The sequence below is a fragment of the Pinus tabuliformis genome, chromosome Q (assembly GCF_031772625.1).
Source record: "Pinus tabuliformis cultivar Carrire ecotype Pingquan chromosome Q, CPIR1, whole genome shotgun sequence".
NCBI lineage: Eukaryota > Viridiplantae > Streptophyta > Pinopsida > Pinales > Pinaceae > Pinus > Pinus tabuliformis.
This window is the reverse complement of record NC_142296.1, coordinates 1,090,538,748-1,090,557,361: the sequence shown is the minus strand read 5'-3', so window position 1 is coordinate 1,090,557,361 and position 18,614 is coordinate 1,090,538,748.

The following is an 18,614-nucleotide window of genomic DNA, read 5'->3' as shown; positions in this document are numbered from 1 at the left end:
ACTGCACCTGTTTACTATTCATATGATTAATGAAGTTTTGATGCACTAATTAAAGATCAACATTTAATGGATTAATTGAATCATAAGTTTACTGGATATACGCTAGTTGCATTGGACACAGTTGTGTGTACACACGGGTTCCCTTAATTAAAGTAGCGAATATGAATCTGAGTATGGAAATGAAAAATTTATTGATTTGATAACAATGATTCACCCCCCCCAATATTATTTCCAACAATAGCTACCCATCTTAGTGGGACTAGCAGTTCGAATTGACACTAGTTTTCCCTAAAACAAACCTCGAGAGATAAGACCTTCTCCCATGATGAGAGGAACCATCTCCCATCCATTCAAGCTATATAAACCTCTCTTTTTCCCAAGCAAAATCTAGTTGGAGTTTTGGAGAAAATTTGAATAACCAGCAAGTCATCTATAGCTTGTAGCTTTCTAGTATATGTTTGAGGGAGAATAGTGTGATTTTGGTTTGGTTTGAGACTAGAAGGAAAGATGCCTTAAAACTTCCATTGTTGGGGATATCCATGAAGTGCTAGTAGAGGTGTGGGAACTTGGATACATCGGAGGAGACCAGCAACATCAAGGCACCGGTTGTAATCTCTTTCTGATTTATATAAATGAAACTATTGATTGATTTCCTACATGAAGTGTCATTTTACATCTTTATGGCTTAATGTTCCTTGACCTATTAAGTAGGCTAAATACAATATTGTATGCTATCACGTTTGTTGTTGTTGTTGTTTGCTTGTTTCAAGTATTTGAAGGAAGGAAACGGAAGATAGATGGAGTGAGGAAGCAAGATCATCACCAAGTGGAATAGTGTTCTAAGAGGTAGGCCCTCTTAATTGATTCTAGCTTAAGGATATTTTCCATAGATTGTTTGTTTTTGGCTAGACCTGCTCTCTCGGGCTAGAGGAATTATTTGTGTCTGCACTGAGAACTTACCTGCACCACAATGTCCAGGGGCAGCAGGTTCAAAATCCTTATGTCCAGGGGCAGCAGGTGTAAAATCCTTATGTCCAGGGTCAGCAAGTTCAAAATCCTTACATCCAAGGTCAACAGGCTCAACAACCTTTTAACCCATATGCCTATCAATGGCCTATGGTAGGACAGTATCAAATCTACCCAGGACCGAATCCTCCCTACGGGCAAGGTAACCTCCAGTGGGGGAAAAATCAGATTCCATATGGACAAAATCCTCCACTGTGGGGGAAAAATCCTTACCAACAAGGATGGGTTCCGCAGTTTGGGTCTACTCAAAGGCCCCACATGCCTTTTAACATGCAATTTCCTTTCTTGGCCACGTTGGAATTGCCAAATGTTTCAAGGCTCACCAATGATCCTATCCTTCATTCGCCTTATTGGCCTCCAGTTCCAACAAAAGTTCCAAGTGATTGCCCAAAATTTGAGGGAAAAGCGAAGGAGGATCCACAAGCCCATGTGATGACATATCACCTCTATTGCTCCTCCAATTCGTACGTCGATGATTCCATCCGTTTTTGACTTTTTCAAAGAACTCTCACAAGGGCTACAATGAAATGGTACATCAAATTGTCTCGAGGTACCTACAATGACTTCAAATCTCTCGCTATGGCTTTCCTCACTCATTTCCAGCTACCAGTTCGCTATGAAACTGGCACCTATCTACTTACGTCACTTAAGTAAGACACCACAACCCACATCTCCCATCACGTCCATGAGTGGAGACATCGGTGTCGCCTGATCAAGTTTGAAATTTCTAATCAGTTGCTGACAGAATGGTTCACAAAATCATTTGTCGGCCCAATTGCTAGGGACATAGCTATGGGTGGGTGTGTTACTAAGGAACAAGCCATCGCTCGTGCCCAATATTTAGACCTAGTCTACTCACAATCTGGCACATTGTATGAGATGTTACCCGATGCTCCAAGACCATCATCCAATCTAACAGCATCAAAGTCTCTGGCTACACCACCTGGAGTGATTGGTTCCGTGTCTCAGACTCCTGCGAAATCTTCTTCCAAGTAGAAATCGGTCTTGAACACTGGTTCCAATGATCCCTCTAGAAATTCATTTGGTCCTGGAATGACCTCTGAGGTTCATGTTGTCTAGCCTATTGCAGCAGATAAAACCTCTAAGGGTAGAAAGAAGGGAAAAGGTAAGGCCAAAGCCGATGCCCCGAAATAGGGCCCTCCTAAATCTTCTGTTGGTGATGCTTGTCAAAGAAAGTCGAAGTATTTGTGCCTCATCTGTGGGGAGGATCATTACACTAAGGATTGTCCCCAGTGATCTGAAGTTATTCACTTGCTAAAAGGGACCTTGACTATCTTAAAAGAACCCTTTCCATCCTAGCGGACCCAAATGGTAGACCAACCTCAGTCTTCTACTTCCGCAGGTTCCCAAGTGGTCATGATGAATACGCCTATAAATGTGGCTACCAAATTTAAAGATTATCAAACCCCGATGGCATGGAAAGAGAAAGTGATCTGAAATTGATCTAAGAAAAACAATTAAGGTATTACAGACTCATGTGCATGGATGTGCCTATGTTATTTTATGCAACGGATTGATAAGATTGTGAAATACACAGGCACTAAAGAAATTAGAGAAAACATAACAAGCAAACATGTAAACACAACAAGTTTAATAAGGAGTTCACTCAATACTCCTAGGCTACATCTCCTAGTCTAGCCTTTAATGGTGGCCTCTCTATTATGTTTTCAAAAGCAAAGTTTTTACAACAGTGAGGTCAATTTGAGTCTCACACAGCAGATACAATTCAGTAGGACTGTACTTGGATCCCCCAAGTCTCTGGAGTACACAAACTCTCCATACTGAAACTTGACCTCTATTGGTCACCGTAGTATGAGCCCAATCTAAGACTCATACATGACAGGCATATACAGAGGAGTTTGCTTAAACCTCTCAAGCCTTCTTTGGAGCACACAGACTCTCTGACTCTCTCTGACTCTATTTGGCTCAATGCTGCCTTTGCTTCTACAGGTTAGCTCGGTTTCTTGTCTCTGCTTCTCACTTGCTAAATCGCTTCCCCTACTTTCTCTGTCAGTCTATGGCATTAAAGCCAATCTACTTTCTGACTATTCATTTTTGCTTCTCAGCTTCCTGATTCCCCGCCTCCGTCCGTTCGAATCCCTTCTTTTGGCGTTTACAGTCACTGCATAACGCTTCCTAGGGAGGTGGCCACCTATTCTATAACGAATGAGTGTGTCAGTTCTCTCAGACATGTTTGAATGATCGTTATTTCCATTTACTCCAAGAATGCCCGTGAAACCGAATCTTTTGCCAACTCATCTTCCATGTCAAACTTCAAATCCCATGTCATCTTGCTCTATAACCTTGTCAAATCCAGTCACCCTTCGAGATGTGTCTCCATCGTTGATCTGGGCCCCCCAAATCCTACGGTTGTCGCTCATATCAGGTAGTTGAGTAGCTCGATGGTTACGCGCTCGATGTGAGTGGTTTTCTCTCTCTCTCTTCTGCTGGACGCATGGCAATCGATGTGTGGCATCGGGCGGGACTTGGTTGAAACCACTTACCGCCTTGAGCCCTTCTGATATCCTGCCAATTTTGTGGAATCCCACCTCTGACGAAATCAGTGCGATATCCATTATATTTTATAACCTTTCAGTTCCGGGCAGTCAGGGCTTTTCCTTCTTTGATGGGTTTTCTGGCAATATGCAATCAGAAACCACCCCTGTTTCTCAAATTGGCCTCCCATTTTGCTAATTTGTGACAGCGCGCGTTATCATGGGCCGACGGTTTGCGCGGTTGACTAAGGGTCCTCATTGCTCTGCACTGATCACAAATTGCAACTGTTATGAGGATATCTCTGATAAGCTTGGCCTTCATAAGACTTTTAAACTTGGCATAATTTTAAGAGTTCATGAAAACTTAGAGTGTGTTCTAGGATCCAATTCAGATCACAGCCTTCCCACTGAAAAAGATTTTGGACCACCAAAAGTTGGTTTTTAAGCATCAATTAAATGAGGATACAGTTTCCTTGCTTGCTCAATTCCCATCCATCTTGCACTCCTTGGTTTCGAACCTTTGAGTCCAATCCTGAGGTACTCAACATCCCCTCTACGAGTAGTTCTCACCTTCTTGTCATGAACTGTATCTTCCTACAACTCATTGAGATATTCAGGCAATAGATCATCAATAGAAGGCAACTATCTCTACTCTTTGGGATCTTCAATCAATGAAGGTTCAAACAGTCTCAAGCTTTCTGCATTAACTATGGAATAGATATGCATGTAAGCTGGAAAATCAAGGCGAAAAGCATTCTCACCAATTTTCTCAAGTATCTTGAAAGGTCCATACCTTATCAGCTTCAGCTTCTTACCTTCACCTTGCATTCTATTCTTGCTGATATACAGCCAAACTTGATCACCAACTTGGAAACTATGCTCAGTCCGATGCTTATCATGCCTTTCCTTGTACTTGGCTTGGCTCTTTTCCAGCTATTCCTGTACTACCTGGTGAATCTCTTGGATTTGTTCAATGAACATGGTTGCCTTGTCCACATCACTGTGTCCATCAACCACTATGTCTTTATGAAAGACAAAATCCAAGGGAGACCTTGGTATGAAACCAAAACAGGTCTCAAAAGGAGATCTCTGTGTAGAAGAATGTTTAGCTCAGTTGTAAGCATGCTGCACATAACAAAAATGTTAACCCCAAATCTTGGGATGCTTGCTACAATAGCCTCTGAGCAACTGGATCACTATCCTGTTGACCACCTCTGTTTGGCGGTCTGTTTGCGGATGAAAATTTTTGCTCTTCTTTAGACTGGTGTCCATCAATTCCCACAGACTAGACCAAAATTTCCCAACAAATCGGGTATCTTGATCGGATACAATGGAAGTGGGTAATCCAAAATGAACCCATACATGCTGAAAGAAAAACTTTGTTGTTTGTTCAGCTATAATCTATTTGTTACAAGGTATTAAAATACACATTTTGCTGAACCTATCCACAATAACATATAAATAGTCATGACCTTTTCTAGATTTAAGCAGTCCCCCAACAAAGTCCATGGAAATACTTTCGCAAGGATGAGAAGGAACTGGTAATGGAGTGTACAAGCCTAGTTTTCTATTGTTGGGCCTACTTTTAGCACACATACTACACCCTCTTACATATCTAGAAACTATCTCATTCATTTTTGTCCAATAACAAAATCTTTGCAGCTGTGCAACTGTTCTACTTACACCAAAGTGACTTGATATTAGAGAAGTGTGTGCTTCTCGAATTATCTTTACTCGTTAGGTTTGAGGAATGCATAACTTTCCCAAATGATACAGGAGTTGGTCCTTAACATGATAATCCAATTCTTCTACTTGTTTTCCATGACTTAAAGTTGCGTATACATCTTTAAAATCTATTTCTTGAGCATATTGTTCAATGTAGCTTTCATGTAATACTAAATTATGCTTAAGTATAGTAGATGCATTTATGATCGGTCTGGACAACATATCTGCAACTTTAATGTGTATGCCCTTTTTATATTTGATGACAAGATGAAACTGTTGTAGAAAACCCATCCACCTATAGTGTCTTGATTGCTGCAACTTAGTTTGTGAGTGAAAATATTGAAGTGGTTGATGATTAGTATGTATAACTATCTCTTTGCCCATTAGATAATGTTTCCACTTTTTCACACTTTGTACTAATGCATACAATTCTTTATCATATGTGGGATAATTAACTACTGCAGAATTAAATGTCTCATAATGATAACATATGGGTTTACCGTGCTGCATCAACACTGCTCCCATGGCATAGTCACTGGCATCTGTTTCAATCTCAAAGGGTCTTTGAAGATCGGGCAGTGCTAGTACTGGTGTTGTACTAATCTTTTCTTTTAAGGTGTCGAAGGCTTTCTTCTGTTTTCCTCCCCACTAAAACACCTTGTTCAATCCTGTTAAAGCATGTAAGGGAGCTGCAATCAAGGAAAAGTTAGAAATAAACTTTCTCCAATATTGTGTTGCTCCTAGGAAGCTTCTAACTTCTGTAGCAGATTTGGGTTTAGGCCAGTTTACAATGACTGCAACCTTAGAGGGATCTATCTTCAATTCACCACCCCCTACAATATGACCCAAATAATTCAAAGATGTTTTGCCAAATTCACATTTTGATAGCTTAACACAAAGATTTTCTCTTTTCAAAACATCTAGAGTCTGCTTTACATGCTTCAAATGTTCTTCCCATGTTTTACTAAATATAAGAATGTCATCTAAATATACAATGACAAAATCATCAATAAAAGGTATGAGTACATCATTGATTACACTCATGAAAGTAGTAGGAGCATTAGTTAAGCCAAAAGGCATAACCAACCACTCATACAATCCCTGCTTTCTTTTGAAAGCACTCTTCCATGCATCTTGCTCTGCAACTCTGACCTAATGGTAGCCACTATGCAAGTCCAACTTGGAAAAGTAAATAGCTTCTTTCAACTGATCTAATAGATCATCTATGCAAAGAAGGGGATAACAATTTTTTATCGTTATCTTATTCAATGCTCGGTGATCAATGCACATTCTCCATGAGCCATCTTTCTTTCTCACCAAGACAATTGGAGACCCACAAGGTGATGTGCTAGGTCTTATGAACCTTTTCTCGAGTAGCTCCTATACTTGCTTCTTGATTTCTGCATTCTCTAAAGCGGACAACCTGTACATTCCGATGTTAGGAAATGGAGCATCTTGCTGCAAATTAATATCATGTACTATTTCCTTTTTGGGTGGCAGACCTTTAGGTTCTTGAAATAGTATATCATATTCTGAAACAACTTTTTCTAAATCAGCTTGTTGTTTAGCATTACAGCCTTCAAATACATTGGTTTTATCAGGTTTCCTTTCCTTTACAACCATCAGTAAAAATTGCTTGCATGAATTTACAATTATTTTCATCTGCCCTGAGTTTATGAGAGTGTAATTATTCTTGAGTTTATGAGCTCTTACAGTATATTCAATTCCATCTTTAATGAGTTGATACTTGTTTTCAGCTCTATAGAAAATGGCTTTTCTATCATACAAGTAAGGACTTCCTAGAACAATTCCACATATATCCAAGGGAACAATATCTAACTCAACCTCATCTACAAATGTTGACCCAAAAGAAAACCTAAGTTTACATTGTCTAGTCACTTGTAGCTTTGCTTTATCACATAACCAACCTAAAGGATATGGCTTTTTGTGAGGTGTGGTTAGTAATCCCAGATTCTTTAAAATTGCTTCATAAATTAATTTTACTTGTGAGCCACTATCAAACAAAATATCAATCTTTTGATGCTTGGAAATAACTCTAATATGAAAAAGCTCATGTCTTTTCCTCTCATTTTTTTCGTTATCATTAGATTGTGCAGAAATACTAGTAGATGCTTCAGAATTTTTACCTTATATACCTGTGGTTTCAATTGTTGTTTCATCCCCTGAGTCCGACCCCAAATTATTCTGAATAGCTGCAGCAATCTTCTTCTTTTTTCCATCGTACTTCTTGGGTTTCAGCGCCAGATGCAGAATCCAGCAGTGTTCATCATCATGCCCATCCTTCTTGCAATGAGTGCATGAAGTTTTGGTCCTTTGTACAACATTTGTCTTCCTCTCTTTAGATTTCTGTTTTCTCTTTTCCTTGTTCTTGTTTGCAGTGGATTTTGATGATCCCCCAACTTCACATCTAATTTAATCAAAGAAGATTTCTTCTTTTTCTTTTGAAGGCTTTCTTTGTGTGAAGAAGATGATGATGAAGGTGATGACAGGGGAGATGGTGGAGAGGGCTTCTCTTCTTTTCCTTTGCCTTCTAGGTGGGCAACTAGAAGAGGTTCTTCTACTCCTTTATCTTGTTTGGAGGTTGATGACTCTTCACCTCAAACTTTCTTAAATTCTCTATACATTTCTTCTACCATGGCTCTCATGGTCATGAAACTGTCCATGAACTAGGAGTCTAATTCCAAGGGACTTTCTTCTGACATTTTCCTCTTAGGATAGACTCTTCTGATTTCTGGGTTAGCTTCGACCAACTCTCCTTCTCTTAATTTTAGCTTTGATCTAGTTATCATTCAACAAAAGAATCCAGCACAAGCTTGTCTAACCTTAGTAACCTAGAGCTCCAATACCACTTGATCTAAAATTGATCTAAGACAAACAATTAAGGTATTGCAGACTCATGTGCATGGATGTGCCTATGTTATTTTATGCAACGGATCGATAAGATTGCGAAATACACAGGCATTGAAGCAGTTAGAGAAAACATAACAAGCAAACATGTAAACACAACAAGTTTAATAAGGAGTTCACCCAATATTCCTAGGCTACGTCTCCCAGTCTAGCCTTTAATGGTGGCCTCTCTATTATGTTTCCAAAAGTAGAGATTTTACAAAAGTGAGCTCAATTTGAGTCTCACACAACAGATACAATTCAGTAGGACTATACTTGGATCCCCCAAGTCTCTGGAGTACATAGACTCTCCATATTGAAACTCGACCTCTATTGGTCACCATAGTATGAGCCCAATCTGAGACTCATACATGATAGGCATATACAGAGGAGTTCGCTTGAACCTCTCAAGCCTTCTCTAGAGCACACAGACTCTCTGACTCTCTCTGTCTCTATCTGGCTCGATGCTACCTTTGCTTCTGTAGGTCAACTCGGCTTCTCGTCTCTACTTCTCACTTGCTAACTTGCTTCCCCTGCTTTCTCTATCAGTCTGTGGCTTTAAAGCCAATCTGCTTTCTCACTATTCGTTTCCGCTTCTCGGCTTCCTGATTCCCCACCTTTGTCCGTCTGAATCCCTTCTTTCGGCGTTTACAGTCACTGCATAACGCTTCACAGGGAGGTGGCCACCTATTCTGTAACAGATGAGTGTGTCAGTTCTCTCGGACATGTTTGAATGGTCGTTATTTCCATTTGCTCCAAGAATGCCCGCAAAACCAAATCTTTTGCCAACTCATCGTCCATGTCGGACTTCAAATCCCATGTGATCTTGCTCTATAACCTCGTCAAATCTGGTCACCCATCGGGATGCGTCTCCACCGTTGATCTGGGCCCCCCAAATCCTACGGTTGTCACTCATATCGGGCAGTTGAGTAGCTCGATGGTTACCTGCCCGATTTGAGCGGTTTTCTCTCTCTTCCGCTAGACGCATGGCAATTGATGTGTGGCATCGGGCGGGACTTGGTTGAAACCACTTACCACCTCGAGCCCTTCCGATATCCTGTCGGTTTTGTGGAATCCCGCCTCTGACAGAATTGGCGCGATATCCATTATATTTTATAACCTTTCGGGTCTGGGCACTCGGGGCTTTTCCTTCTTTGAGGGGTTTGCCTGGCGATATGCGATTAGTGAATAATTGCATATCAGAAACCACCCCCGTTTCTCGAAAAGGCCTCCCATTTTGCTAATTCGTGACAGTGCGCGTTACCATGGGCCGACGGTCTGCACGCTTGACCGAGGGTCCTCATTGCTCCACGCTGATCACAAATTGCAACTGTTACGAGGATATCTCTGATAAGCTTGGCCTTCATAAGACTTTGAAACTTGGCATAACTTTAAGATTTCATGAAAACTTAGAGTGTGTTCTAGGATCCAATGCAGATCAAAAAGAAATTACCCCTTCCTCCTCTATCCCTTCTACCTCCAGTCCTCTCCATATAGAGCGACCTAATCCTGATTCCGCTATCCAACCACCCTCTCGAGGTGTGGTGCAAAAGTCCTCGTATAATCCAAATGCTCGCACTGCTTAGCACTACAATATTGTTGAGGATTTAGCTCAAGTGCCATCATCCATGTCTGCTCTCGAGGTCCTTCAAAGTTGTCCCTCTCAGTAGAAAGCATTATTGTCGGTTGTTGGGTGCAAGAATTGCACTTAAGCGAGCTCCTTCAACACTTAATTGTCAACCTGGGGGTTTCGTAAACTTAGAGACGAAGCACAAGTAATGCCAAAAGTGGTATGAACTTTTCCTATTCCTATTTTTACTTCTCAATTGAAACTTTGCAGAATTAAACAAACAAAAAAAATCTCAAAGGAAATTAACACCAAAGTAATTCTAGTGCTAGAATGTAAAATAATGCATTTGCGAAGAAACCAAATAAAGGAACTTTCACACTGCTGTAAACTATCTTAATCGCTGAAGTGAAACTCTATGTTTGTCCTTAGTACAGGTGTTTGCAGTTTAACAAGTGGGCCCTTGAAAATATCTGCCTTCTCAATGATTTTCCTTCTCACACTAAGTGGTCGTTCCTGTACTCTTGCAATCTGCTTGCACTAGTGCAAGTACAGAACTTACGTGAGAAGTATAACTTGTACTTATACTGAAGACTTATATTTTTTGTAGGGGCTCTAAGCCTCAAGACTTGGAGCACTTCTGTTCCTGTAGCAAGACACCATTCCTTGTACCAGAACACAGTTTCCTACACCAAATATTCCAAGTTTCTTTTGGGAAGATAAAGGAGCATGTTAATTATGAAAGGAATTGCAAGTGCGAGTAGAATCTGAAATAATCTTGCATAAGAAAAGAATTATTTAATCAATTGAATCTTACAAATAGAAAGAAACCCTTAAGATAAAAACAATATCTGAAAGTAAATCAAACTTTCTTTAGTCAAAGGATTTTTGCATGTAAACAAATATAACTCGAAACGGTTCATTGTAATATTCTAGATTACTTCTAGTCTTTTCCCTTAAATTGTGAAGTGAAAATACAAATCGAGATATGCAACAATGTTCTCTTCCATTTCTTAAAGTTATCTTTAATCTTTAAGGATTCAACTTTCAGTATTAGAGACAAACACTTGCTTTACAGAAATAGATTAAATCATGTAAACGGAAAAGAATGAAACATTCGCTGGAAACAAACTAGGGAACTTGAGTGCAAGATCCCGCATGCATTAGTGCAAGAAGGATCTCATCTGCATGATCCAAGCAAAAGAAAACCAACAAAGAAATTATATGAAATGATTTAATTTAACTTCCACACAACGGATCCATTCACACTTGACTATTTAATGGAATAAATCATAATTCATAGGCAAGCACAAAATTCAAGATTCAAATCACACTACTGTAAATGAATAAAGTTAACACACATTTTAAGATAAAAAGCAAGAGGGTAAACAAGCTAGGTTGGTTGGGCCCTAGCCAACCAACTTGTTTCCTATTTTAGGAAACGAAAACCTTCAACACATTATCGATACATCAATGAAGAATTACACGCAGAATGAAAAAGCCATGGCACAGCTCCTTGTATTAATTTCAATCAACAAATTTACATGAGAGTTCAAGTCCAGCCCAGAATGAGGGAAGCAATGAGATTACAAATAAACCATAAATTACATTGATCTGCTATCTCTATCACTTGCTAGCTAGTTCTATTTGAAATCTACATTTTATATAACCCTTTGACCTATGGCCGTAACCAAAAATCATAGTCGTTCCAAATCAAGCCTTTCAGCTAAAACAAAATTAACAAACAAAATTACTACTTAAATCGATGCTATAATAAAGTGTGAACTATTCGTGGCCATAGACTGATCTTCGGCCATATCCCTGATTGTCCTCTGCTTTAATTTCAACTCTAGATAACCGCAACTAAACTAGATGACGTGGACCAAGATGCCTGCATGGAGTGATCGACTGTTATGGAGATCACAGAACAGATAGTTGCTAGAGGTGCAGGAATCTTCTTGCACTAGATCAAGCTAGCATAACGATTAATACTTTAGCTTTATCAAATACTTTAGGAAAGTAAATATAAGTTACAATAAATATTTAAAGGCATGAAATCTACTTAAAATGATTAATTAAGCACTTGATAAACCTTAAACATGAAATATGAAGTTTATGTAGGAATAGACAGTATTCTTGGACTAGTGCAGGAATGATGAGGTTTATGTAGAAAAATAGAGGTCAATCATTCTTGTTTTGTGATAGAAAGGGGATAAAATGGGGCATTTTGGCCTACCAACATCCTCCCATCCCTAAGTTGTTGTTTGTCCTCACACAACCTTTACCTGCTACAAAAATCTTCAACATAGGAATTCATCTTTCAATCCTACCCCTGGATATTGATTCCTACCTTCACTACCTTCATCTTCTTTCCTCAGGCTTTCTTAAGTTGTTTAGTCACCTTCTTGAGGCGCTTGTATCATTTAGAAGCCCAAAACTTCCATATCTTCACTTGTCATTTCTTCTCTTTGACCTCTTATACTAACTCTATCTCACCTTGCTTCTACCAAGTCTGCTCCTTCATGACCTAGTTTAGTGCTTCCAAGTCATGAATTTGCCACTCGAGCTCTACTATCCCATTATTCAGATAGAGGGTAGAGGTCTCTGTTTCCAGCTCATCTAGTGTGAGCACTTTCTTTGCAACTGATTCGAAACATGTACCATCGTTGCCAAGATCAAAGTCATCTTGGCCATCCAGTGTTTGCATCATAATATCACCAAGGGTTTCAGTGCCAGGGGCTTCTATGTCACTGAGGGTTTCATCCTCTTGTGCATTTAACTCATTAGGAGTTTTAATGCCCTGTACATCCAACTTAGTAGGGGCTTCAATACCCTGTTCATTCACCTTGTTAGGGGTTTCAGTACCCTGTTCCTTCAATTCATCAGGGGCTCCAGTACCCTATTCCTTCAATTCGTCAGGGGCTTCAGTACCCTGTTCATCAAAATTATCGAGGGCTTCAGTACCCTGTTCATCAAAATTGTCGAGGGCTTCTTGGTGTTGCGCCTCGTCATCTAACTGACCTTCTGCCGGGTCTTTACTTGCACTTGCTGTCATTATTTTCTTCTTCAATTTATGAACGAAGGTCGACAAGATTACGTTGTATTCCTTTTTTGCATCTTCTTCATTCCCCACTGTGTGGGCTACTGCATCTGCGAGAACTGAGAGGTTATGATCTCTAGGTGAAGCCTGGGGTGTCTCATCAATCAAGATCGGGGAGCTCGACTGAGCGTGACTTGTCCCCGAAGAGATAGTCCTTCTCCTTGTCGAGGTCCTGGTCATTCTTCTTTTCACTGAGGATGGGGTTTCTTCAACAATTTTCTTCCCTACTTGCACCGTTTTGTCTTTACTTTTCATCTCAGCTTTCCTCTTCTTGCATGCACTTTTTCCAGTTGACTCCCCTGCACTTCTCTCTTGAAATTCTTTCAAGAATGCCTCCCAGGTTATTCCCTTAGCTTCCATCTCTTTCTTGACCAGGATTGCAATGAGCCTGTGATGGTATAGTTTATCTACAACCCGACTGGCACTCCCGTTCTACACTCCTTTCACCATTTTCTCTAGACTTCGAAGCAGGTAATAAGGGAAATTTATGTGTTTCGCTGATTCAAAATGCAACAAAAACCTAAAATGATACATGAATGTTAATGTATAACATCCCTCGTAGGTCAAAAATTTTTGTAATATGTACAGGAGGTCTCGCCATTTTCCGAGCATGGCGCTCTATGGAAGCCCTTTCTTCGAGTCGACCTTGAGCTTTCAAATGACCACAAATCGACACCATATTTTCCTTTCAATCCTCTCCTTCTTGAACCATTTTTCACCCATAATTGACAAGCCTGTAGCTCAAGCTATAGATTCCTTCGTGACTTCAAATTCCAATGAGCCTACTTTAGCTCGGCCCTCCTCAAACATCCTTGCAAATTCCAGAGCCACGGTCGTATCGAACCCATCGAATTTCTGCAAAATTGGGAGAAATCCTGATTCTTGAAATAGTGCAAGACTTCCTCGATACACAGCTGTTTTCTCTATCCCCCTCACAGATGATGGTTCATATCTCACGGGTGCCATCTTTATGTTGAATTCACCTCAATTCTCTGTCACAACTTTGGAAATATTTCACACTTCAGAGTGCAATGGAGCTATCGATAATTTTATGATGGAGATCCAGCCATTCCACCATCTTGTTAATTGCTCCTATCTAATCACATTCAATCATTATTATTTCCTCTTTAGGATATATGCATACACATATCAATCTGCTACGGCAGGCAATGATAATTAGAGGAGGCTCAAATTTTTGTGGTGGCGGTGTAACAGTCGTGGGGAATCAGATTATGAGGTGAGGTGAGCAAGCGCGTGATGGAGTATCTTTTCAATGGAGATAAGTGTAGGATTTTAGGTGGGTCTGTACTATCCCTTGTTGCCTCATAATTCACATAAGGTGTACTTCAGTACTCATTAAAAAGATTAGACTTCAGAACCTAAAATATCTTGCACTTTTAAATGCTTTCTCCCTAAGTTAGTAAATGATAAAAAAAAGTTTTAACCAAAATTTAAATAATACAATGCTATGATCTATCATTGTGGTAGTTATTCATTTGCAAAAAAAATGTAAATTTCTCAATAATGTCCTGCTTTTGTACTATGTTCAAACAATTTTCTGCATTGTGTTTGCGTGCCTGCACTAGTCGTGCTTGGACTGATCCTGCTTGCACTGCAATGTGCCTGCACTGAGCCTACTTGCATTGCATCATGTTGGCACTGAACCTACCTACACCAATCATGCATGTTCCTACACCAGGGATTTCTATAGCATCGAAGAAAGAGGGGATAATAAAAAAAATCTAATAGAACTCAGTTCTTTGGCTAGACTTTGAAAATTTCCTGAAAATACAAGAGAAGTTTTATTTGCCATTCTTTGGTGCTTCATGAGCATGCCTTCTAATCTAATTGTATCAAATCCTGCAATCGATCCATGAGGGAACAAAGAATTGGGAAGGGGTAATTTTCATAATGGAAAGGAATGTCCTAACAGGGATTCCAAGAATAATACTACCAAGGGGGGTAAACGAGAATGGGAAGTGGGAAAAATTCAAGGGAGAAAAGAGGAATTTTACGAAATTGGATAGGGATAAAAAAAATTTAGAAGAAAAAGGAGGGTGATTCATTATGGGATTTAGAAAAGAAAAATAGTGGGAATTACGAAACGGGAAAATACCAGAAAGGCATAATTTTACCTTCAAGATCTACCTACACTGGTGCCAGAAAAGTAATTGCAGCAGGAATTAAGCATTTACTTGGATAAAAATTTCCATGCTAGTTACCCCAAACTTGGGTGAGGGTTGGGTTCCTTGAACCTGCTTCTTCTTGGTGGCAGCCAGCATATCTAAAAAAATCAAGTAACATTCCCTTTTTATTGAAATTTCGATCTCCCTACTAACATGCTGGTTATCAGGTTGATCCTTCTACAATCATGTCAATCAACTGATTTTCATAATCACAGGAAAAATTTGTATACTTTTCATTTTTATTTTTTCATTTTTCTTTTTATTTTTTCTTTTATTATTATTATTGTTATTATTTTTAATGAGGAAAAGAAAGAATCAAATATTCAACAGGTTAGTGTTACCACCTACAAACTCCTTTTCAGATTGTTGTTGGACTTGCTGCATAAAATCTCCTTTAGTAAGGGCCTGAATATACACCTTCAATCTATGCCCATTTACCAGGAACACAGAACTCCGTTCATCAATAGTTTTAATTTCTACCACTCAATTTTCAAACACTTTGACCACCTCATAAGGTCCCATCCAATGGGTATGGAATTTCCCTTCAAAATATTTGAATCTAGAATCATAAAGGAGTACCCAATCACCTGGTTGGAATTGCTTCTTCTAGATAGACTTGTCATGCCACTTCTTGCACTGTTGTTGAACCAAGATGTTCTTCTGAACAACATCCCTTCGAAATTCATCTAGCTCATTCAATTATATAAGACGATGTTATGTTTCTTTAGAGAGATCTAGCCCCAATTGGACTGCAGTCTTGAAAGTCTTGATCTAGAATTATATCGGCAAGAGGACTTGTTTCTCGTACACTAGTTCATATGGTGTGTGTCCTATGTTGTTCCTCCAAGTGGTTCAGTATGCCCACAAGGCTTCCAGTAATTTGTCAGCCCAATCCTTTCTGTGAATATTTACTGTCTTTGTGAGGATGGAATCAATTACCTTGTTTATGGACTCCACCTGACCATTTTCTTGCTGGTGATACGGTGTAGATTTCCTGTGCCAAATTTTGTACTGCTCCATCACACCCTATAGGAGATTAGAAATAAATTGCGGTCCATTGTCAAAACAATTTCTCTAGGCACATGAAATCTAGAAAATATTTCAATAAAAATAAAATCAACAACAACTCTTTTAGTAGCAAAAGAAACATCTTTAGCTTCTACCCATTTTGTAACGAAAGTTGTACAAACCAAAATATACTTTTTATTTAATGATGTTAGGTTAATTGGTCATACAAAATCAATGGCCCATTTTTCAAAAGGCTGAATCATAACCTGAGGACATAAAGGCATTTCATTGGTTTAATTAGGTTGGACAATTGGCCGACAACTGTCACATCGCTTGACATATTGTTTGGCATCCTTAAACAAGGAGGGCCAAAAATAGCCAGCTCGTAACACTTTGTATGCAGTCCACTTATCAGCGAAGTGACCCCCGCAAGGTTCATCATGGGCAGATTTTAAAATATCAAACACTTCTTCCTCTCTTACACATCTACGAATAATAAAATTTTATCCAGTGTAAAATAGGTCTCCTTAGATCCAAGAATATGTAATGCTTTTATGTATGATATTCCACTTTTCACGAGCGGATAAGTGAGGTGGTAATTTTCTAGTGACTAAATAATTAGCTATGTCAGAAAACCATGGGGATTTTGTTGACACAACAAAAAGATGTTCGTCAGGAAAATCATCATCAACAGGAATTGCTTCACCAGGATTATTTAATCTTGAAAGATAATCTGCTACTATGTTAAATTTTCCCGGTCTATCAATAATGGTAATATTAAAGTCCTGCAACAATAATAACCACCTAGTCACTCTACCTCTAGTTAAGGGTTTATTCATCAAATATATGATTGCGGAATGGTCAGTATGCATAAAGACTTCATAACCTGTAATATAATGTCTGAATTTATTAATGGAAAAAATTACGGCTGAAAACTCTTTCTCAGTAACCGTATAATTTAGTTCAGTGGGTGACAAGTTTTTACTAATTAAATAAATAGCATAAGATTGTTTATTTTCTTCTTGTCCTAAAGTTGTGCCAATAGCAGTATCTAAGGCATCAGAAGAAATATGAAATGGCAGGGACTAGTTTCGTCCTCTCAAAACTGGTGCCTGAACTACTTTTTCCTTCAATGTCTCAAAGGACTGTTGGCATGTTGTGGATCAAGAAAACTCACTATATTTAGCCAAAAGTCGGAAAAGGGGGGTAGCTATCCTTGAGAAGTTCTCAATGAATCTCCTATAGTAGCCCACATGTCCTAGAAAACCTCTTACTTCCCTTTGAGTTTTGGGTATAGGAAGACTCAAAATAGTTTCTATTTTTGCAGGGTCAACTTGGATACCTTTTTCAGAAATAAGATGGCCAAGGACAACCCTTGCCTTGCACATTAATCTGCACTTTTTGTCACTCAAGGCGAGATGACCTTCTTGGCAGCGAAGAAGCACTTTTTCTAGATTTTTGAGGACTTCCTGAAATAAATCACCAAACACAGAAAAGTCATCCATGTAGATTTCCACACACTCAAGGTTAGAAACAATGGCCAAGATTTCCCTTCGAAAGGTAGCCAGTGTTGGAAATAATACTGATTGGGGGGTGAATCAATATTTACAAATCAATAACTTTTCATTTCCATAATCATATTTATATACGCTACTTCAGTGAAGGTAACTCGCATGTGCACACAATTGTTCTTAAGGTAACCAACATATATCCAGTGAACTTATGATTCAATTAATTCATCATACGTTGATCTTTAATCAGTGCATCAATACTTTATTAAACATTAAACAGTAACCAGGTGAAATAATAATATAATAAACCATCACACATAAACAACACACATGAACACCAAGATTTAAGGTGGAAACAAAATGTGGGTGAAAACCACTTGTTGTTGACATCTCTGTCTTCTTTTAATAATAAGAAAATATGTTTACAATCTTGTACTGGCACAAACTCATACCAGTACGCAGGCACCCACCTGCAAAAGGCTACAACCTTCTCTTGTTCTTCAGCTTCTACTAGAAGGGAGTTACAACCCCCTAGCTCTTGTACTAGCTAATATGTTTACTAGTATATAGGCACCAACCTACAAAAGGCTACAACCCTCACTCATTCTCTAGCTGCTACTGGAAGGGAGATCCAACCCCCTGATCAAATCACTAGCCAATACTAGCAACAAGCTTCGACTTCCTCACTAAAGGCTCCAACCCTCAGTATCCTCCAGGGACCATGTTTCATAAATTTTCACACTGGATACTCCTGGTACACAATACTACAATCTGAAGGCTACGTTTCATCAAATTTTCATACTGGACCCATTAGTAACATTGAAGCTCAAAATCAATCACCACTGCAATACAACCATCAAATACATCTGCATCAACCAATCACTGAAACCCAATCATCAATCTCTAATATAAATGAAACAATCAATCACTAAAACCTTTGAACCTCTGACACAACTGAATCAAACAACCATTGAACCTCTGACACAATTGAGTCAACCATTCATTCAAAATTAATCAAATTCAACCAATCAACTGGAATAGATAGATCACTATAACTAGTACACATAT